The following is a 24,104-nucleotide window of genomic DNA, read 5'->3' as shown; positions in this document are numbered from 1 at the left end:
GAGCAGCTGTGCTTCCCGCTCTGTGAAGTTTCACAGGAAAAGGTGTGAACACCGACCTCTGAATGCCTTGGAAAGCGGATGTGTGTGGGACTAGGGAATATGGGACGGTTGGCAACGTTATTGAGTATCGGTACTCTCCTCATGCTTGGTAAAGTCCCACCCCTCAATACTGCCAAAAATTAGAAGTGCGGGTACTGAGGGCCGGTTAAAGCGAGCCCTTTTAAAGCCCTTCCTGCAGTGCAGGGCTGGAGCCCACACACAGCGCTGCCAGTGAACGTAGTTCTATGTTTCCATTAATAAAGATGGGGGAGGTCTGGGTGCGCATAATTGCAATGTTTAGAAATGAAAGTCAAAAACCCTAGAAAAACACTGGTAGGGTCTGTCCATATTCATGGCCTTGTCACTTTCATTCATCTTCTTCTGGGTCATGGCCCTGGTCTCTCTCATGGAACTGGCTTGATTACTTGTGACTGGCAGTGATGTACGCCTCCATCACATCCCTGGGAGCACTATTCGGTGACAAATGACCAGAAGAATAAGAAGGCAAGCCCGCCGCTCATCTAAGGGCAATGGCGGCCTATTTATCAACACTTTCAAGATCAGCATTCTGCCTGGTCTACTGCCTACCATTAGACACGCACTCCTGCTTATACAAACATATCCCCTCTACAACAATTGCATCATATCTTCCTAATTTCATAGGTGTATGCAGCCCTGTCCTATTTCTACTTCTCTCCACCCCCACGTGTTGCCCTGTTTTCATTTATTCTTCCCCCACCGGCTACGCTCTGGTTACTATGGGGAGGGGCGCAATACACCATTTTCTCAGACAAGGCACTACAGCCCCTGTTTTTTAGTGCCGGTCTAGTACATACACAGGACTCTACTAACGCAATCCCGGTATGTGGCATGCCTTGCACTTCCAGTAGCAGGACTCAGTCCCATCATTTCCAGTAGAGATTACGATTCAAGCCGCACTCCCTGCTTATCTAGTACTCCCTCAACTCTGCCATTCCTGCTCTTTCCAGATCGGCAGCCAACCACAGCTCCTTCACTAGGCCAGGACATCGGAAAACCACTAGAGTGATGACTGACGCAATAGAAACACTTCACAACATAAAGTAACATAAAATTATACAAAATAACTATAAAAGCAAGACTACACGTACCTACATGTAAAAGATGATACAAACTGAGTAAGCATCTCACACCTGTCATGTGTGTCTTCAATTTTCTCTCTGGACTATGCATGCGTGATACAGTCACTTGTTCGTGGTCATTTTTTTGATGCCGGTATGCAGCTAGTTTCTATGCATGATATGAATATAGGTAAGCGATTGCATCCCATTAATGCAAGGAGAGATTTCTCACTATTCAACCACCTGATAGCAAACACCCAGTAAGAGAGAGCACCTTTAACTCAAGAGACATCACTCACACTCAGCTTCAAATACACTGTAATCGGGGACAGTCTTGTGCCAGAAGGGCCATGACCACTACTCTACTCTATCTAATAACCACGGGCTGTCCAATGGAAGCATTTAATGCGGTTTGACAAGGCGAACACCCGTGGGAATATACCTAGGGACAACCTACTCAAAGTGAGGGGCCTATGACAGGGTGTCAGCAAGTGAAAATAAATAAACATTAAATAAATCTGAATTAAGAAATCAACCTGAGGCTTGACATTGTCTTGGTTGGTTTGTCCTAATCTGTACACATTCATATTCAGCAAACAGCCCGCCTGATGGTGTGGCACTTCCGCTTTTAAGGCTAGATGTCCCCACCTCAATGCTTATGGCCCATTCACTCCACGTTGTTTCTGCTTCAGGACCCAGGAAAACGCAACCAAAAGCAAAGAAAGTGTCGGTGAGAATATGTGTTTGCGAGCTGCGTGGAGGACCACCTTTGAGATGGCTCAGGGGCAAAGCAACGTTAAGGGGGACATTTGCCCCATCCCCCACCTCCCCTCTGTGGGCGCCTCCCTGTTCCATTACACAGCTCTACTGATGCACCTAAGCTCCTCTTTCTAGTACATTCCTAGAATCTACAAGGAGCTCTGTCAGTGCACCACAATCCGGCTCTGTGGGATATGTTGCTGTTCCTTTACTGGGGCTCACACACAGTGCTACAGTTTAGGCGCAGGCTGCCTATCTGCTATTAGGAGTAATACAGCTCTGCCAGTTCAGTAAATTCCTGCCCTACAAAACCTCAGAGGTCTATCCCGACGTTCAGCACTCAGACCCGCCTGGAGCTCTTCCCATGCACCCCATTCCTGGCCTTTCTTTCTCTTGCTCTCCATCTTGCTCTCTTTCTAGACCAGACATCCACATAGAGCTCTTGCAACTGGGCCTCGAGGGTCGGAATCCTGAGGGGTTTTCAGGATATACCTCATCAATATTCATGAGGAAACATGTGCATACATTTAGAATCAATGTTTGCAAATTTACCTCATGAATATTAAGAGGGTTAGCCTGAAAACCCGGCATGGATCTGGCCCTCCAGGCCTGGAGATGGACAACCCTAATCCTACAATGCAGGGCTCTCTGCTATTCCACACAACCACACACCTCTCTCTGCCAGTGCAGCACTCCCTGCTATTAGAGCCTGAAGACCCACTTACAGCTCAACCAAAGCACCTCAACCCTGGTCTGCAGAATCTCCCGACCGAGAGACCCATAAAAGCAATGCCTCAAGACAGGCCCGTCCTCCCTCTGCTTCTCCTTCGGCACCAAGACCCATGCAGCTCTGCCAGGGAAGCTCAGTCGCGTCCTGATTTGCAGCGCCCCCTGTTGCTGCAGCCCCGACACACACACAAAGCTCTGCCAATGCACTGCCATAATTATGCAACATATGTTTTCGCGAATAAAGGAGGGGGTCGGGGGTTTTGCAAATTATAGAAAACCTTAGAAATCTAAGGCAAAACCCCTAGAAAAAAAACCTGGCCGGCCCGTCCATATTCATGGCCTTGTCACTTCCTTTCGTCTTCTTCTCGGCCACGGGCCGGCAGGATTGCGTGTGACTGGCGGTGATAAACGGGGCCCATCAGGACCCTGGGAGCGCGCCTCTGGTGACAAATGACCAGGGGTTTTAGAAGGCGTGCCTGCCCGCTCCTCTGAGGGCAGGGGGCGTAGGCTGGGGATCCAGAGCAGCACACCAGAAAAGCAAAAGTCTGCCTATTCTTTCTCCATAATGTAAAGAGCCAGCACCGGCAAAGCCAACAGTTTTGGCTTTTGTATAGTGAAAATATTTTCTGATTTTATATGCCAACGTTCACACTTCATGCTAGCTTTTGCCATCAAATGCAAGCTACTCCCATCATATGCATTCTCATAAAAGGGCCAAGTGCTCACAACATATACTATTTATTGCCATGAAGTGCCAGGGAACCTATGAATGGGCCCTTTTAAATCAGAAAGACGTCATGCAAGGATGGGCATGCAGAATAACTCTTACACCAAATAATAAGAGCGACTCGGGAAGTTTGGCAAAATGTCTCTTCCGACTGTTTTATTTTCAATTATCTAAAACAGGGAGTTACAATAGACATCAACGGACGTTCAATCATGCTCTCAGGCATTTTGCATAGAAAACACATTTAAATAAAAAAAATGTGTCATACGTGACGCCATACTACGTGGCAAACTAAGAAAACCTATGTTGGATTGTGATAGGTTCAAGGGGAACATTTACGTATACTTTCTATAAGGGGTCAGGTTGTGATTGGGTCTCTACAGTCAGGTGGGCAACTTATGCCCACCCCCAGTGCAAGTGATCCTCATCAGTTACTATATATATGGCACACCATTGGCTCTGAAACTATAAGGCCCTTGTTATATGGCCTTCTACAATTGGTTGGCACGCTCGTGCCCTTCTGAAACATTTTATTTATGTTTATTTATTAATTTATTTGTATTTGTAAAGTGCACTAATAGCCCATGGGCATCGAGGCGCTGTTGCAGAGATTGTCTTATTTACACATATTTGTCTTACATTTGGCTCACTAGAAGCATGTTAGCTCGTACCTCAGGTGCTGGTGCGTGGACTTGACCGTGTCTCCCCACCCAATTAGCCCTACATCTCTCATGCCTTCTGCCATTCAGATTGTCTTTGAACTTGGCCTTGCAAAGTATCACTGCTCCTGAGAATAAAAGGGAGTATAGGCACATCCTTATCGTAGCTCAGGTCTGCACATCCACTCCTATTTCCATCCTTGACTCACATGACAGGAGACCGTATTTTGGCCTGGTTTGCAGCATTCAATTGTCTTGAATTAATAAACTTGGCACTTTTCCTCACTTGAAAGTGTTCTTTCCTCGCACCTTAATACAGACTGATTCAGCTTCTCATGTCTACTGTTCTTCAAGGATAGATAACCGGTTCTTGACTGCTCCATCCTTTGATACCAAGCCAGACAGCTATTCCAGGCCTTTCCTCGATCTTCAGCTGTTTTCTTGCTGTCGACACTGAGCTCTCTAATCATTCTTTCTTCACGGGTCTGAGCTTACTAAATATGTGACACCTATGTCCAGAATTCTATATAATGCGGTATCACCTGCAGTCTATTCACTACGTATAGCCATCCTTTATGATGACTTAATATACTTGCGTAACAGCATCTGTACAGTTATAAAACAGCTTGCATTTTCTGCATTGCTCTTCACACGTTGAATCTTCATTCCGCATATGAAAGTCTTCTCGATTCTTTACTTCGTCATCAGACTCTATAAGGGCTATGCATCTTCTTCTTCGACCATTCTTCTCAGTGCGTGATGGTTATTCCTTGTGATGTCACCAGCCTCTTTTCTTCCGACCTTCATATTCCTTCGAGGACCTCCTCCAAGAGATTGTCATCTCTGCCAGGGTACATCACATAAAGTCTTCTCAACAATACCTTGCCTCAAAGGCTCTTCATGGAATAAGCACCATCACTGGTGCTGCACATGTTGCAATTACTGGCTTCCAATTTATAGGCAGAATAGGGGCAGGACTTACTGCAGAGGCATTCATCTGCTCCTCTGCACTCCCCCCTCTGGTCGATTCATCAACCACTCTTTCATCAGTCACCACATCTTGGTATTCTCTCTTGAAGAAGTGCTTCTTTGGAGCCTAGATTTTCACTACTCCCTTCAGGGATCGTACTGATTTTACATGTTCATCTACGGTCCAGGTCATGTGACTACACTGTCTCTTTGGATTACAGTAAATCCTTCGTCCATGTACTTCCTGTGATTTCTTGGATGCAGGAACTTTGTTCCCTCAAGTGCTAAGATGCTGGCCTCTACATATTTTCTGATTTCTTTGTCAGTCAATTCCTTGGGTCCGAACTCTGATTCGACCACGATCATGATCTTTATTCCTACTGCTTTCTTTGCTGTCTTCTTACACTTTGTGATTATAATCCTGATCACACAGAATCCAAACACTATCATGACCAATACTGCTCCCAGGAGCTTGAAGATATTCGCCATCCATTGTGGAACCCATGAGAAGATAGACACAAACCAGCTGTCATCTGCAATATCTTCTGTCTCATCCTCCATCTTGTCGTGCAGCTTCATCAACAACGTTATGGCCTCTGTCAAGGTCCCATTCTCGTCATCATGAGAGGTATGAGCATGCACCATGATTCTCCGATTTGGCCGCAAACTCCCCCATCCATTGCTGTAATCATATCAAGGACTTATCTGTTCTGGAGGGTCATCAATCTTATGGCCCTCAATTGTTCTTTGATCGCATTGAATCCCTTTATGGTAGTGTTGATTGTCTGCAGGAGCTCCCAGTGAGTGATCTGTAACTATTTTGCATTCACCATTGTCTGAATTCCTGGCATAAAGATAGTCGTGAATATTGTAGAAATCTGCCTGAACAATTTGTGCTCCTATGGAATAGCAACAAAGGCTTCTATCGATTTAGCTGAAAAATATTTCCTCCCTCTTTGTTTAGAAGAGAAATTCAAATGTTCTTCTCCTCCTCAAATGGGCATCTGCCTTTGGAAACTCTCCAATATTCAGGTCACTCTTCGGAATCATTAATGCTGGAACATGAATAAGCACTATAGAACACATCCCTCCCCAGTCCTTGGGCAGTTCCATATAGGCTCTGGACCCATAAACCCAATAGTGGTCCATCAGAACTACTGTACCATCCTTCATGCCTGCTTCATCACAAATGTGGCCACACTGATGATTCTCTCCAACTTACCTTGTGGCATTATTTCTGAAACATTAAGATGCATTTGCTAGAGGTGTTATCTGCAACAGTCTTCCTTTATCGTCAACCCATGTCAGTAACTTTGTAATCTTCGACCAGTGATCTACACATTGTCCTTCTGCATGTCCCACAATTGCTTCAGGTCGTCTGTTTAGCGCTGGTGCTTTGCACACACTCAGGTCTTCAGCCCATACTTCTGGGGTCAGCACTGTTCCTTTAATTTGCAGTTGACCTCTTTCGCAACATCTCTGTATCTCTCGTTTATCTTTACCATGACAATTTAACATCTTATTTTCTTTCATCCGAATTCCTGCTCCACTCATTCCAGTCTGTTCATATCTGATCACTAAATTCCTTGTTTCTGGCATCCTTCTTGTCTTCAAATCTTGCACATAATTATCTTCTATTTGAGCTGTCTCTTTAGTCACCCATACCAAGGATGCTGTTCGACCCTGGAACTGTCCTCTTGTCTGACAGAGTGCGAGATGTGTCAGGCAGTGAGCTTGTTGCACTGGTACTTCTGTAGCTATGAATATCTTAGAGGTTCCCATGGCATAAGGTATGAGTGCACAGACATCGCAACTCCCCTTAGACGTTCTCTCTCCCACCTTCTTCATGTGCTGATACCACATGTTATTACCCAAGTGTGCAGTACTATCTAGATATGTGTTTATGCCATTATTGTCTTCCTCTGTATTTCTCCTGTGGTGTCCCTAACAACATTTTTGCAGCCCATGAAAACAACTCTAACAGAGCTCTATGCCGGGGAGACAACACACAGGACCTTGGCTCTTTGGTAATAGGCACATCTACAAGAGTTCCTGGAGTGGAGAGAATGAAAGGGACTTCTGCCTTTTTCCGATCAAAAGTATCGTAAGAAACAGAAAGACACATAGCAAAACTGTGTATATGTATATCATGAACCAACATAAGAATCCCCACCATTTATGCCATTCTGGAACCTCTTTAGCTTGCTCATGCTCTGAAATTGTGTTATCCTCAACATTTTGCATTTTGCTGCAATTTAAGGAAGGAAAAACACTTTACTCAGGTAATTGTAGTAGGTTTGGCAGTTGCAGTAGTTCCTCTACTATTGCCATGAGCAGCCTTCGGATTACAGGGTCATTCTTAGGATCCTGTAAAAAAGTGTGGATGTCCACATCTCTTCTAACAAGGGCTGGATAAGCTCAAAGAATTAACACAGAAATAGCAAACACGATACGATGCACATTACTTTCGGGGGAACAATAAAATCAGCCAAACAATATTCAGTAAGAAATTAATCAGGGCATTGTTCACGTTTCCAATTCCTAACCAAGTGTTGTCGGTTAAGCATAATCATGATATATCAGCTTTTCACTAAAGTTCATTTTCAAAGATTCCTGTGGCTCAAGCAAAAGGATTGCACGCCTGCTATAATATCTATAAGGAGCGTCCTAGCCACAGTCCAAATGCAAATCTGCATTTATTAATCCGTTGGTTTATCGTCCTTCTTTTTTGTCACTGATCAAGTCTGCACACGCTGAAATTCTTCTTCTTGTCTTGCTTCTGTATCAATGGCTGGGGGTGCTGTGGTCTCGCCGGTGTAGAGCTTGACGTTGTTCAGGTGGATCCAAGCTCGTCTGCCTTGAACTTTCACTGCTGAGGGAGTAATGTTCTCTACTACATATGGTCCATCAAACCTTGGTTCGTGCCACTTCATATTTAACTTTTTTATCAACATGGTGTCACCAGCAAAGAGCTTAGGCACTGATAATAGTTCTGAAGATCGGGTTGCTGAATGGTTTTCATCTGTGTTCTGAGACCGACCCCCCTGGCGCTTGAGTTGATCTGAAATGACAGAAATACTAGCGGTCATACATGTCAGATAATCACGTAATTCATTTCCTAACATTTTTTCTGTACTCTGGGCATCACTTCTACTCCTCGATGGAGGATTTAAAGGTGTTCTCATTCTTCTCCCTGTCACTAGTTTGTGGGGTCTTAGGTGATGGTCCGAACCAGACTGATTCCTTAAGGCACATAAAGCTAAGTGCAGGCAATACAGGCATCCCTTTTTCAGTGTCAACTTAAGCTTGGCAATACTTTCTTTAAGGAGGCTGTTGAGTCTCTCACATATTCCATTCGCTTGCAGGAGATATGCGGAAGAAAACCTGTGCTTAATACTCAACAATAAACCTGTCTGTTCAAATACTTCATTGACAAAATGTGGCCCATAATCGGATCTCAGCACTTCATGCACTCCCCATCATGGAAAGACTTCACATACTAAAAACTTTGTTGCGCAAGTGGCATCAGGGTGTGTACAGGGACCTGCATTGATCCACCTAGAGAAGGGACACACCACCACTATCAAATACCTGTATCCACTACATAATTGCAGCATATCAACATAATTGATATGTAAATGCTGAAATGGACCATTCGGTTGAAAAATTACTCTTCTAATCATTCGCAGTTTATGCCCAGTGGTAAACTTTTGACATACCATGCAGTTTACTACATAAAAGGCAACATGTTCTAACAGGTTTGGTACAAACCACTCTTCTGCAATTGTTGCAGCAAGACTCTCCCTAGTTAAAAGCAGTGGGTAGTGCAGTTGCTCAAATGTTACCCTTAACAAAGCTACTGGCATCACTGGCTTTCCAGTGCTGTCCTGTCACCACAATCCCTCAGTGAGGGATAAGGAACACCCCCTTTGCTTCCACAATTCCTGCTCTTCCTGAGGTGCACTTCCTTGAATCTCCATTAATTGCGTTCTCAGTACATTATTAAATCCATCTTTCACTACCATAATCATGACTACTTTTTCCTTAACATCTGGAGTATCAAAACTTGAAATATCTAGTGAATACGCAACCCTTTTGGCTTCTGCATCTGCGGGTTCGTTCCCTCAAGAAATGAAGTCAGTTTGCTTAGTATCCACTGCGCATTTAACTACCGCTATGGCTATTGGGAGTTGTAGTACCTTAATAAGCCTGTCCATTAAATATGCGTGCTGCACTGGAGTGCCATCCGCTCAGAGGTAGCCCTTCCTTTTCCAACATGCTAGCACTGCGCGTATGGTTGATGTCACATTTTCGGAGCCACTGTACACCATCACTTCCTGCCCTGCATGATTCAAGCGTGACAATAAGCACTACCAATTCTGCCACTTGCGCTGAAAAGTGAGACAGTAGTTTTGCACTTGCTACAACTTTGAACTCGCTGTTTTCTCTGTGTCTCACTACAGCTGCACCAGAATGCCTTTCTCCACTTGACTGATCAATTTTCGAAGAACCATCAATAAACATAATTTCCCCTCCTGATAATGCGTTCTCCTTTATGCGCGGTATATCATCATAAAAGTCTATATAATTTACGCAGTCATGCACATTCTCACCCTCTGTCACTGGCTCAGCTACAAATGTGGCAGGGTTCACTATTTTACATCTGACAATTTTAATCGCTGGGTTTGAGATCATTACTTTGTATTCCGAAGCTCTCTGGGATGTTAATGTATCCCTGGGGTCCTCTAATATGGCAAACAAAGACTGTTCTACAAAAAGCGTCATTGAGTAGCCCATTACAATACTTGTAGATTTCTCAATTGAGAATGCGGCGGGTGCCAATGACTGTTCGCAAGGAAAATGTCCTTTCATAACTGGGTTCAGAATTCCATTGTAATATGCTAGAGGCTTATACCCTAATGTGGTACTCTGTGTAAGCACTGCAGTCATGACTGTCCCATTTGTTTGCGAAAACAAGAAAAACTCCTCGGCATAATTGGGAATTCCTAAAACAAGAGCTGTACAAATTGTTTTCTTTAACTCTTCAAACCCTCCCCACATTTCCTCAGTTCATTGTATTTTCTCCTTGTTCACCTGTGGTTTCTTTAAAGCCTGCAAAAGGGGTCTTGTGTACGAACTGTAGTCAAACATTCAGGCTCTTACATAATTCCATAGTCCCAAGGACTGTTGCATCTGCTTCACTGTGTGCGGTTTTGCAGTCTTCCTAATTGCCTCAGCTCTTTCAGGCATTACCCTTTTTCCCTCATGCAAGATCAACTGGCCTATGTATAACAGCTCTTCTTGATAATACAGTGGTTTCTCCTTGTCTACCTTATATCCCTTGTCTGCTAGAATAGTCATCAACAGAATCGAGTCCTGCCTGCACTCATCTTCTGTGGTGCTACAAATTAAAATGTCATCTACATACTGTATCACAGCACTCTTCAAATCAATATTGCCTAAGTCAATCTGTAGGACTCTGTGAGAGATCCATGGGGACTCACAGTACCCTTGGGGTAAACGAGTGTGTTTCAGACGATTTTGGCAGAACGTAAATGAAGTCAAGTCTTGTGAGTCCTTGTGCAACGGGATTGAGAAAAACACATTTTTTAAATTGAACGCCGTGAAATATGAAGTTTCAACTGGGATACTGCATAGTATTGTCGCCTGATTAGGAGCTAAAGGAAACTCTGCCTCTACAATCTGGTTAATCGGTCTCATAGCTTGCATAAATCTCCATGACCCTTCCTTTGATTTTTTCACAGGGTTCACCGCAGTGTTGCACGATGATTAAAACGGCACCAGGATACCTTGTTCCATCAGTGCTGAGATAGTCTTAAAAATACTGTCATCCGCCTCTCAAGACATTGGATACTGTCTTGCTTGAGGTAAAATTGCTCCTGGCTTCAACTTTATTTTAACCTCCCCTACCCCCTTCAATAGGCATACATCGTAAGAGCCTGTAGTCCATAAGGGGCTTGGCACCTTCGCTAAGTCTTCATCAAAAAATGATGTGCGCTGCCGCATTATGGCCATTCATTGTGGGATCTCCCTTTTCTCTATTGTAATCCAATATGTGATGCTCTTGAAGAACAATACCTCATCATCTGTTGGGCAATCTCTAAACATGTCATCGTCCATGACGTCAGTCAACCTCCACCCTTCTTCAATAGCTATCACTGTCCTCCATGGTCTACCCTCATCATCCGTTCCTTCAAGCATTGCCATTTCCCCTCGTACTATGGCTGCATCTAATTCTATTGGGATGGTCTGTCCCCCCTCTTTGTCCGTGGGTATCTGTGGTCTAAACATAAATTCATCAGGTATTCTCTTAGTCATTCCCACTAAGCCAGGTAGCCATGTCAACAGAATGCACACCCCATAAAGAAAAACCTTGGGCTCCATTGGAACTCCATGCAGAGCCACTTGCCCTGTAAATGCCAATATAAATTCACCCACATTCATATAATGTATCCCAGGAGTGGAGCACACTATCCCTTTGTCAGTAAAATAAATCGTCATGTTATGTTTTTTCATCCAATCTCTTCCCAAAATGTTAACTGGTGTCTGCCGTGAATACAGCAATGGAACAGACATGTCACACTCTCCTATAGAGACTAGTAATTCATCAGTAAAAGGATCTTGACTCGTAGCTCTAGAGAACCCTTGAGCATTCATGGCAATTTCCGACATTGGATATTTTCCCTCTCATATACATGAACGAGTAGCCCCAGTGTCTACTAAAAACAAAAAAAGATTTGCCTCCTAGAGTCACATCAACCCTTGGTTGCTCTTGGGCGTATGGTGTCACAGATAGCACTGAACACATCAAGTCGCCCTGTGAGCTGTCCTATTGTGGATATTCGTATATCCTTGTACCCGTGAAAGGATTTCCTACCACCACAGTGACACTCCCTATTCTAGGTGTCAATAACTGTCCCGTGTTTACATTCTGATGTATCTGCATAAGGGCGTGCTGCGATTTCCCTTGCAGTGGATTCATTTGTTCTTGCTGTAATGGCTTTGGGTGCTGTGCCTGTCACATTTGCGGCATCTGTGTCTGATACATCGTCTGATCTTGGGAAAACCCTTCCCTAGCTTCTGAGTTATATGCTGGAGGATAAGCTGTCCCCCCTCTTGACAATTGGCCATTCTGTACATATCCTTTGCTCCCACAAATGTGCGCAATGTACCCTGTCATCCCACAAGTCCAACATACAGGAGGAGCCCTTCTAACTAGTCCCCCTTGGTTGAACCCTCCCAGAGCATTCTGATTCTCATTTTGCCCGTTCTGAAACCCACCTTGGTTGTTTTGGAATCCACCCCTTCCTCTATACCCCATGACTCTACCTCATGGTACAAACCCATTCCCTCCTTGGTCCAATGGGGCGCTGATTATTCATTTGTGAGAAACCCAGTTACTTGCTGTATTCCTAATCCTTCTCCGCTTGCCAATACCGCCCCTTTTATGGCATACTTTGACAATTTCCTCTGAATTAGTTTAGCATCCTCGAGTTTCCTAACCTCTATTCTCTTCTTGTTTTTCTCTTGCAGCAGCTGACAGTGATACACTATTGTCAACTGTATTTCTGCACAGGTTTTTGCTTCCATTCACACTTGCTTTTTCATTTGCCTCTGTACTTGCTCGGGAAATCCCTGTCATAGGAATTTGGTAAAATAATGCCACAGTGTTTTGCATTTCAAGAGTCCAGCGCTCTTCAATGTCCTGAATGTAAGCAAGAGGATCCTCGTCATCTTTCATCTTACTTGCCAAGATTGCACACATGTCTGATGTGTCAGGATACTGTACCCTGAGAGCCCTACAGAAATCTGCTCTGCAATTATTAAACAGTGCTCCATTGTGTGCTGTGTTCTGTGCTGACACACTAGAATAGCCTGCTCTCTTCCATATGGCATCAGCCCTTGCCCCAAAAATGGCTGCTAGGAGACCCTTAATGTCTCCTATTGCCAAGGTATTTCCACTTGTCATTTTTTGTATCTCATAAATACATTTTCCCACACCCTCTGTTAAACTGAGGAGTTTACACCTTAAATTATCCTTTTCCATCTGTGGCCATGGAATATTCTGTGGTCTTGCTCCTCCTTTTTCCAACATGGGAAACTTCGCAAACCCTAACCTGCAATCAGATCCCATCGCCTGCCTATCCATAGTAGGGACAATGTTTCCTGACTGCCTCCTTCCTGGCAAAGACCTTAACCGGCTCACACATGGCAGTGATTATCCCTTCTCACTATACAATCATACTTTGGGATGCTCTGGATATGCTATGGGATCTGGCCTTCTCTCCTTTGGTTGCTCTTGATCAGACCATCTTACTTCCTTGTCCGCCCACAGGCTTCCCTTGGGGGCACATGCACCCCCTCACTCTTCTCGATGGAAGGATTCCCATTCCTCGTCTGACATATCTAGCCCTCAACTAGTGTAACTCTCGTCCCCTTCACCCTTATCTAAGGTCAGTGTACTGAAGGATAAGGCTCTATGCTCGAGGCTAAATAGATTTTTCTCCTTGCTTTGTGATTAGAAGACCAACGTGTGATCTCCTTTCCCTCGGCTTCCTGATTTACTACCTTCCCTTAATTCTTGATAGGCTTTATCGATCCTATCTCTGAAGCTTCCCTCTATCAAAGTTCTCTTCTAAGGCTACTCTAGACGGCCCTGACGTTGCTCCCTGTAATGGGAGGAACACCTCTATACTGCTCCACTGTTTCGCTGGACTTGGTTCCATGAGCTCTTTTTGAATGCGATCAATATTGCGCTCCCGGTGTCTTCTCTTTCATTCTAATTCTTCATCTAATTACCTTTGCTTTCTCACCGACCCATCTAACTCTTTCCTCTTCCTGTCTTATCTCCTTGCACCTGCTCTCCTTTCTTCCTCTTCTCTTCGTCTTTGTATTCTTCTATCCTTTAATTTCTGTGCTTCCTCCTCTTCTCTTTTCCTTTCTTGTCTATCCCGTACTTCTATTGCTCTCTGCCTGTTGTCATGCTTGCTTTGCTCCCCTGCCCTTTCTTCTTTCTTTTGTTGCTTCTCCTGATACATCTGTTCTCACTGCTGTCTGCTTTTTATTTTATGCTCATCTTCCTTCAATCGTTTTTCTGATTCCTTGTCTTTTCTATTCTATTCGTCCTGATCTTCTCTTTGCCTTACTTCCTCGATGCTCTTCCCATCTATCTTGAGGAATATCTGTCCTCCCATCCATTCATTTGTACGAGCGTTAGCTTTATCCTTCTCTCCCTTCCATCTCTTCTATCTCTGTTGATATATTCGATCTCTTGCTTTTCTCCCATTTGTCCTGTAAGATCATTAAGATCTCCTCTTTTCTCTTACTCTCTTCTGGACTATCATCACTGCTATAAGCATGCGGTTCATATATTGGATTACTATACCCTGTCACTGCTTTCAGTTCCTTTAAAGGATACAATCTTGCATCTTCCGTACTATAGCCGTTTACTTCTGGCGAGGTAAGGGGAGCAGAAGGCTCGACATCTTCCTCCTTACACTGATTAAGCATCCACTCTTCAGGTGTCGGATCATCCCTCTCTTCTTGGTACACCTTCCAAAGCTCTAGCATAGCTAATCTTTTTTTGTGTATATTTTTATGTTCGTAAGGTGCTCCATCATTTAAATTGCTGAGCAGGGACGTCATTTCACCAAAATGCCAGGGGTAGCGGAAGTGACATCACAATGCCCCCCCCAAGAGTGACATCACAGGACGTGATGTCATTTGACCACGCCCCCATGTGACATCACTGGAAGTGATGTCATTTGACCAAACCTCCACGTGACATCACAGGAAGTGGCATCATAAAGCATTATCCTTTAGTACCCTAAGAAAAATATGGTTACGATATCACTGTTGGATCATCATATGTAGCAGTGTGTCAAGGTCCATGTTGCCACGGGAAGTTTATGAACCCAAATCCCCTCTTTATGTGGATCCTCCCTGTTATTTCAACAGTGCTACAGAGCGAAATCACATTCTGGGGGGACAAGGGCATATAGGCCGGAATGGGGATAGGGGAAAGCCAGGATAAAAGGGGAGAGGGAGAATATTTCACAGAACATGAATTCTAGTCTATAATGATTTTGGCACTTATCCCATTTTCTTCTGATTCGACAAGTTACATTCACAGATAAGGCTGGATGTCAGCTGCTCAATGGTGGTACTGTTTGCTGGTGTTGAGATTAGAACACAGAAAGGAAGAAACTCCCACACGAAGATGCAGGTCTGAAAATAAAAACAAAATATCAGAATGGAAGAATCATTTGTGCAACACCACACCATATTAATTTTTAATAGAATTTTAGAGTTCTGGGCTGCACGCATCATGCAAAAACAAACTGGACCACAGAGGCTTTGCACATGACAGACCTAGAGACTGACTTCAGGCCGATTTCTTGTTGGCCAAGCCGCTTCACATTTGCATTACCTCCACGTCCCTCTTCCTCATCAGAGTACTTAATTTAGAGCCACCAATCTCCATAAAAGCAGTCAATTTTCAGCTTTTTTTGGGGGCTCAGCTCCTCCCCCACCCCTAGTCATGAGGTATAAAAATTCCAGTTGCCCATAATCCCTCTGTTATCATTAACCATGATGATCATGGACCTTTTCATCCCTATTCATGGCACGGTGTGGCAAGATGTAAGGAGTGTCATGAGGAGGAGTATTACTCTACACCCATACCTCTCGACGCACATGCCTCTGGCGAGTGTCAACTGCCCTGTAAGCAGCTGTCTCACCAGCCAAGCTTCCGACCCACCAAATGTCAATTGGCTTTCACACAAAACAAAATCGGGTGTTTTCACCCACCCAGGGGGCACAAAAGGTTGGGAGCTATGTCTACACACCTCTTCCTCGTCCCAGTGCTTACTTTTAATGCTTTCTAAAGCCATTGATGGATGAGCCCATGATCATTACACACATACCCTGCCCAAAACACCTCCTCATTCAATCTCTTTGAGCTCAATTTAAATCAATCCTTGCCATCATAATTGCACTCTAAATGCATACCAGTGTTTTTTCAAAGCAGTCTTTCTGAGAGTTAATGACTTAATTGGAGTGGTAAACTCACTACTAGTGTAATCCAAATGTCGTATCCAGGTCTGCCTTCAATGACTCATTGTATAAAGTACTATGCAAGTCCCTCACGGAAGTCCTTTCAAAAACAAGCATGACAAAGCCAACAGTTTATGCTTCTGTATAAGTATTAGGAATTTGCCAGACACTGCTATTAGATGCCCATGTACTCGTCCATTTTGCACCTGCTACCATCAATAGCCAGATAACACCACTACGGCGGTGCCTGGCAAGTGCCTTTCCCATACCTACACAAAACTATTGACTTTACCAATGCTTGTTTTAAATGTACCATCCATGGAGTGCTTGCTTGCCAGCACCACTGTCACTAACTTCATTTAGAAACCCTGCCACCCAGCACCACCTACCCACAACACCCAACGTAACCCGAGCAAGCCAATCACCCAATCACCAAACCTCACCCCACCACCACTTCACTTAGACATCTTCCTCACCCCAGCATCTGACTCCTTACCCCTTACTCCAGCACCTCAACCCACTGTGCCTAATAGCCCAAAATATCCCAGCACCTCTACCACACAATCTCACCCCAGCAACCAATCCCACTACCCAAACTCAATCTATAGCACTTCTCCCCAGTGCTCAATAACCAACCTTGCCACCAGCAATCGCACCACCCAACCTAGCCAAGAACACCCAGCTCCCAAATCCACTCTGACTCACCCAGCACTCAACCTCATTCCAGTGCCTCACCCCTGCAACCTTCTATACAACCTCACTCCAGCACTTCATCCCACTGTGAAGTGCGGACGCCGCAGGCGAATTTTCGTTGGTGTCATGGGGTGAAGCACACACACACCCGACCGTCACCACCCAGACCTCAAGATCATGCAATTCCTATGCAAGTGTTGTCCATTATACAAATAAATAAATAAATACAAATACAAATTATAATGGAAGGTTTTTCATTCACACATTCTTGCACGTAGGCTTTGTGCAAGCCACTTGCTATGCTTGGGCCTGTGATGACAGTTCTCTCCGTTGCTCCGTTACCATGCACCTGGTCACACACTTGTCACTGAGCGACCTGCAGTAGCCTCGCCAAAAAGAAAACATATGGGGGAATGATGTCAAAGAAATGCACTGTGTATGTGAGCAAAGCTCCCAAGCTCTCCCAGGCCAGGCTTTGCATTCTGGTACTTGTAGTCCTACATTTAGAATGTGCTGTGTTGCCTACTGCAATGAATGATGCCCAGGCTGCTCGAGGAAGGCCCCCCTGGCCTTCCCCGGCTTCTGCTGCTCTGCCCTAGGCTTGCTCCTGATCGGCAGATAGCTTTCTCTGTCACGAAGCATACCAAAAATGGCAAACTACTTTACTTTGGGATCTATGCATTCAAAACCACAACAACATTTGACCGGGCTGTGAACGCCGATTTCCCAGGCTAGCACTCATGAGTCATTTCGCTTTATGGTGGCGCAGGTCTAAAATCCACATTCACTGACCCTCAGTGGTTTCCCATGACTGCTCGAGTTATGAAAAGATTGGCTCACGCCTGGTAAGCTGTGTAATCATAGCACCACTATGTCTGACGACCGCTTGGAGCTCCGAGTCTGGGTGGTCCTTGGTTCCACGTGGCCTGTCCAGATAGCGCAGCGAGTCTCGACACGATAAAGACAAAACCGTCGATTGGTGGGTGCAAGACAGAACGGTTCAACCTTTTACGTAAAAAGGCTTTGTTGAAAGAGATTTCATTATTTATAGCGCTGCGCCTCGACATTTGGGACAAACACTTTAGAAATGTTTTTAAACAATCGCTCTGGCTCCTGAAATCGGCTGAAGGCAGGCTGGCCAGGCAGGGTTCACCGGAATGGAAGTGTTAACAGCCAGGGCTGCTGGAATGCGCGAATGACTAACATGTTGGCGGGGGCTGTGGTCACCTCTGCCAGTGCCCCTCGGCCTGCGGCAGCGCCGCGGCCGCAGGTGAGCGAGGGCCCCACTGACCACACACACATGCACGCCACAGGCAGGCACCGCAGCAACCCACCCAGTAGTGCACGTGGCACATACGCGCCCCCCCGACCTCAGACTCACACACAGCCACTGCACCCTAGTCACCGTGTTTGTTTTGGAAGTTGGCCTAATCAGAGGAGTGCCACGCATGAGACGAAACCATGAGCAAAATGGAGGACCACACGCAGCACGGCATGAATAGCTGTGGCCACGCCCTCTCCTCTCTGACTGGACGAAATGCCAGCGGTCGCAAGAGATTGACAGAGGTCGCTGGCCAATCACCAGCGGTCGCTCTTGCGACCTCTGGCGACCCCCAATTGACGTCCCTGTTACTGAGGTACGTGCTCTATAAATGTTTTCAATAGATACATAAATAGTAAATCCATTTCTAATCATCACTTCCTGTATATATTTTAGTCCTAATATGAATGTTAAACTTGTCTTACTGAGCAACGCACATTAGATCAACCATATAAATTATACATACGTTATTTCCTTTTTCACTCTTTCGAAATACCCATGCGAAAGTGGAAAGGGACAAATAGCACTGGTTAGAGTTCCTTGCTGCTTGCATTAACACAAAAAGCATTTTTAGGAACAAAATGAATAACCACAAATCTTTATACCTAGCAAATATATCTCAGGTAAAAGGGTTGTATGTTTGAATCACTAAGTACATAAGAAACCCCAGGCTTTGCACATTGAATCTTTCACAGCACTCACCCTAACATTAAAGTCTTTGCAACCATTGCCCATACATGCTCATTTAGGCAGCTTTGGGATTTGGGTGCGAGGAAAAAATGGCTGTGACATCTGTCATTCTATTGCAGTCTCCAAAATGAGGACTCTTGTTGCATTTTGGCTGGGGAGGGGTTGAGAGAGCAAGCCAGATTTCAGGGTAAGGATGTCTGTGTTCATGGTGGTGTGCGTATGCCCAGTCCCTAAAGAACAGACATCTTCAGGCAATTATACATATCCAGAGGATGCCTTTGGGGGGCTCTGACAATAGCATAAGTAATGAGTCTCATGTCACCTAGACACCCAGATGGCTGACTGGCTGGAGTTCTTAAGCTGACATTCTTTTCAGATTATAAAGTTTAGTTTGATATATTAAAACAAACAAAAATATATTCTTGGTAAAATCATGTACATCTTTACTGACCAGCAGTAAGTAGAATAACAACAGAAATTAAATAATTCTGTTTTCTTCTAGTCTGTGAATTGTTGCATACGTTTACTATTAATGAGGAGGGATTTTATTTTCATGTCATTGTTAGGGTGAGTATGTTTGGCCTACTTACATAGGAATATATAAGTGGGCAGCACTTAAGCAGTGGCAGTCTAGCTGTATGAGCTGGGGCCACCTCCCTCTCACCTGAGTAGTTGGCCAGCCCTCGCCTGAGTGGCAGGAAGTACAGTCCCCTGTGTGCTTTACTTGTATGGGAGGCTGTGCTGCCTGCTTCTGATCAAGGGCTGATTCCCCAATACGCATTATCTGTTTGGTTGTTGCGGAGTCCTTTCAGCTCTGCAACAAATGTAGTACATAATAATGGGAGCAGAGGGGCATCAGAAGACTGGGCTCGCCACCTCTCATTATTGCACTAGCAACATAGACACGCTGTCTGATTGGTGAGGACTCCTTTCCTGTCAGTCAGCATTTTTATGTTGCAGAGAGGAGGGGAGGGCCCTCAAGGGTAAAACAAACATGATAAGCATTATTACCTGGCTAAACTGTCCTATATTGACTGTAGGCCAGTCTAGCCATATAATACTATGGTATGGTATGATATGATAGTTTATTTGGTATCCAGTTTATATGTCCAATGCATTTTTTCGAATGACAATAATGTCGAAAACATTTGGCTGAAAAAAAAAAAAATTGAATGTGTTCTTTTTTAATTTACATGTTTTTTTTTGGTTTTGTGAGTAAAAAAAAGGGTTTAAAAAAAGGGGGGTTTGGGGGGGTGGAACCCCCCCATTTCGAACAGAAAATTAAAAAAAAAAAACATTCGAATTTCTTTTTTTCGGCCAAATGTTTTCGACATTATGGCATTCGAAAAAATGTCATTCGAAATACTGTAAGTACACCAGTTTATTTATATAGCGCCTATACACAATATGTTTCAAAGCACTTTAAGGCAAGGGAGGGAACAAGGGAAAATACAATGGGCCTCATTACGACCTTGGCGGAGGTCCATGGTGCAATTTGCACCATGGACCATGGCGCAGAGCTGCCAATACCGCCATGGAGGTTGGCGGATTTACCACCCCATGCCGACCTTGGCGGAGCGGTAAATCCCCAATCCCCATTCTGCCCTTCCCCATTCCCATTCTTGCCCCATAGGGTATAATGGGAGTGGGGAAGGAGTTAATTACGCCACTGTAGAGTACGGTGGCGTAATTAACGACGAGGTTCATTACCGCCATGGATTTTTCCGCCTGCAAAAAGCAGGCGTAAAACCCTCCATGGCGGTAAAAAATCTCGTAGTATGGCGGAGAGGTACGCCATGCGCTACGCTGGCGTAAAACCCTCTCCGCCAAGGTCCTAATGAGGCCCAATGACATTCTTACAGGCCACTAACAGTAAGGATGTGAAATTAACTATCGTACTCGGCCTGACAACATGTCAGAGAGTGCAAGAGCTAAAACATTGATAAGGAAGGGAGGGGGAGAGTGGGAGGGAAATGGAAACATACAGGTGACTACCGTACTAGGCCTGACAACATTTCTGGTAGAGCTGGAGAAAAACAAAAGGTAAGGGAGAGGGGTGCAGAAAGGGAGGGGAGGAACAAAACAAGCAACTATCACACTAGGCCTGACGACATTTCAGATAGTGCTGGGGGGGAGGGGAACAACCAAGGGGAAGAGGGAGGAGACAGATGAGGTTGCTATCATACTAGGTGCAGGGACAATTCTGATAGAGTAAGTGCATAGAAGAAGGTAAGGGGAGGAGGGGAGGAGATAGGAAAGGGGAGAAAGGGGAGGAGGAGAGAACAGACAATAAGCAGTCAAAAAGAGTGGAGAAGCAAGAGGGGAGCGCGAATACAATTGCAGAAGTCAGTAGTAACACATAATGTTGCAAGCCAGGATACAAGATGAATATGGGAACAGTATGATCCAGGGCCACCATGAGCACAGGATGCAAAGGAAGTCCAGCATGAGAGTTAAGAAAGGGTGATGCACTGTGAACCAATGAAGTTCATAAAAGTCAAATCCAGCATTGGCTACAAGATGGTGATAGTGAAACCAGAATGTATCAGGACAGACTCCTGCAGAAGTAGGCTGGAGAGGGGGGGAGCAGGGTAGAAGAATCAAGCAAAAAAGTGTGTGAGAAGGGAGGGGTGCACAAGGGAATATCACAGGGTGAGCAGAGGAGGTGGGGATGGCCTGTGGGGACAGAGGGAGTAAACACATGTTGGTGCATGCTTACCTGTTGTCTGAGCAGGGGGTCGGGCCCTGGGTCCTCGTGGTCCGAACAGGTTCAAACAGGAATTACCCTTTTCTTCGTAAGCCCTTCGCTTCAGACGCCCGGGCGAGAGAGACCCTTGATCTAAGATTTAAGAAAAGGGAGGAAGAGGCAGGGCTAAGAAGGTGGGCGGGGCTTAGGCCGGGTCACCTAGCTCCACTTGCACCTGCTCCCCATCTGCAAAGGAAAAGAGGCTGGAGGGCTCCTTAAGTAGGGAAAAAGAGCAGCAACCAGGAAGGCACCGGGTGGGCGGGGCTTGCTAAGTGGAGAAAAAGACCTGCAACCTGGAAGGCGCTAGGTCATATCTACCTTTGATGCACACATTAACTGTGCATCAAGGATAAAGTAAACGTGATATGTTTTACTACGTGGCTAGACTGTCCTACATTAGTAGTGCCAGTTTGCATATACTTTCTTATTGTGGTATGTCATTTTTTATTTGGCATTAAGGGTAATACACACATAAGTGTTTTTACCTGGCTACACTGGCATACATTGAATGTTGAAGACAAACAGAGAGTCAGACACACGTTCGCATTTCAGCGTATATAGAGCGAGAAAAATGTGTAGCACAGATCAGTGTGAGTGATTGACATACAAAGATGCTGACACACAAGGATGCAGCTGCACTGTGGCTTCAAACTTTAAAATGAATATGCAAAACTGAACTACTGGCCAAATCACGACTCCTAAATTGCTCAATAGAGTACATGGATGTCATGGATTTATAGCAGTGCCTATGGTTGCCACGTGATAAGTTCAAGTTACAGGGAATTTGCTATGCAATTTTCGTGCCATGAGGATGGCTGAGCTTCAAATGAATGCCACGTTCAGTTCCAACCCCATCTCCTCTGACTTCCTCATGGCTCATATACAGGAACCAGAAAGTTCTACCAGCTTCCTGGTTCCTGTTTGTGAGCAGCAAAGAGGAGCCCAGGGTGGCCTGCAGTGACAGACCAAAGCTGAAAAAACAGGAAAGAAGCCTTTAAAGAAAATTTAATGTGTATTTTTCACGTGTGAAGTGGGTGTCAGATTTATGTATGTGCTATGGGTCAGTAAGTGGTGGGTGAATGAGATGAAATGTGATAGTGTGTGTGTTTAAATGTTCTGTGTTTGTGTGTATGTGTGCCTGTGTAGATAATGCAGTGAGAGTGGATGTACGAGAAGGTGTATGAGTGAGTGACAGGTGGGTGAACGAGTCTGAATGTGGTAGTGTGTGTTTGAATGTTCTGGGTAGGTGGGTGGGTGTGTGCCAATGTAGAGAATACAGTGAGAGTGGATGTAAGAGAAAGTATATAGGTCAGTGAGCGGTGGGTGAATTAGTAGAAATGTGATAGTGTGTTTCAATGTTCTGAATGGGTATGTGTCTGTGTGCAGAATACAATGTGAGTAGATGCAAGAGAGGTGTATGGGTCAGTGAGCGGTGAGTGAATGAGTAGGAATCTGATAGGGTGTGTTTGAATGTTCTGGGTGAGTGGGTGCATTCTTGTGTGGAGAATGCACTGCAAGTGGACATGAGAGTTTTAGGGGTGATTGAATGGTGAGTGAGTGAGTAGTTATGTGAGGGTATATGTGTAAAAGTTCTGGGTGGGTGGGTGCCAGTGTAATTTTATGTGAGACAATGTATATGTGTGAGTAACTGGTGGGTGAATGGGTATGAATGTGATTGTGTGTGTGTGAATGTTCTGGGTGGGAGGGTGCATGCCTGTGTGGTGAATGCAGTGTGAATGAATGTGAGAGGAGATGTATGGGTGGGTGAAGGGGGATGCTTGTGTGTGTGTGTGTGTGTGTGTGTTTAAGGCCCTGGGAGACTGGGTATCACTAGAGCATTTTTGACATATCCTTTACATTGCATGTTATACTGGTATTTCTGGGCAAAGCCAAGTTCATGTGTGTCATTATCTGGCTAGAGTGGCACTTTGGTACAGCCAGTCTAGCCATTGCTTACTGTGGCATGACATTTATTACTCAGCATCTTTGATAAAGCAAGCATAATAAGTAGTATTACCTTGCTAGACAGACGTTTTGGTGTAGTGTTCTGTATATTTCTTACTGTAGCATGACATTTTATTAACTGATGAAGCAAGGATGATACGTTTTCTTATGGGTCTAGACTGGCTTACATCGGAACCAATTTGGACATGTTTTCTTATTGTGAAATGTCACTTTTAAGGCTTAAACCAACAGGAGTGCTTTCTTACACCGGAGTACTGGCATAAATTGACAGAGCCAGCTTTGTGCCTAGTGCCAGTAATGAAACTATAAAACACATCTCAAAGCAAACGTGCCTATGGTCTCATTTTGGAATACTGGCATATGTTGGTGGAGCCAGCATGGAAATATGTGGGCACAGCCAGCATGAAAATGTTTTTTATACTGGCATATATTGAAGGGACCGTTATGACAATACATTGGGAAATGTGCCTATGCACTTTTGGTGACTTGCATCAATTCTATCATGAATTACCCTACACCCTACAAAACCGATTGCAAACTGTCTGGCCTTCTACCCAAATTTTCACAGAAAGTGTGCTGTGTAATGCACCACTTTAAACTATTATTCAAAACATTTTCTCATGGGAGGGGG

Source organism: Ambystoma mexicanum, chromosome 1q (genome assembly GCF_040938575.1).
Source record: "Ambystoma mexicanum isolate Mex_15411 chromosome 1q, UKY_AmexF1_1, whole genome shotgun sequence".
In the NCBI taxonomy this organism is placed as follows: Eukaryota; Metazoa; Chordata; class Amphibia; order Caudata; family Ambystomatidae; genus Ambystoma; species Ambystoma mexicanum.
Note: the sequence above shows the minus strand (reverse complement) of the source record.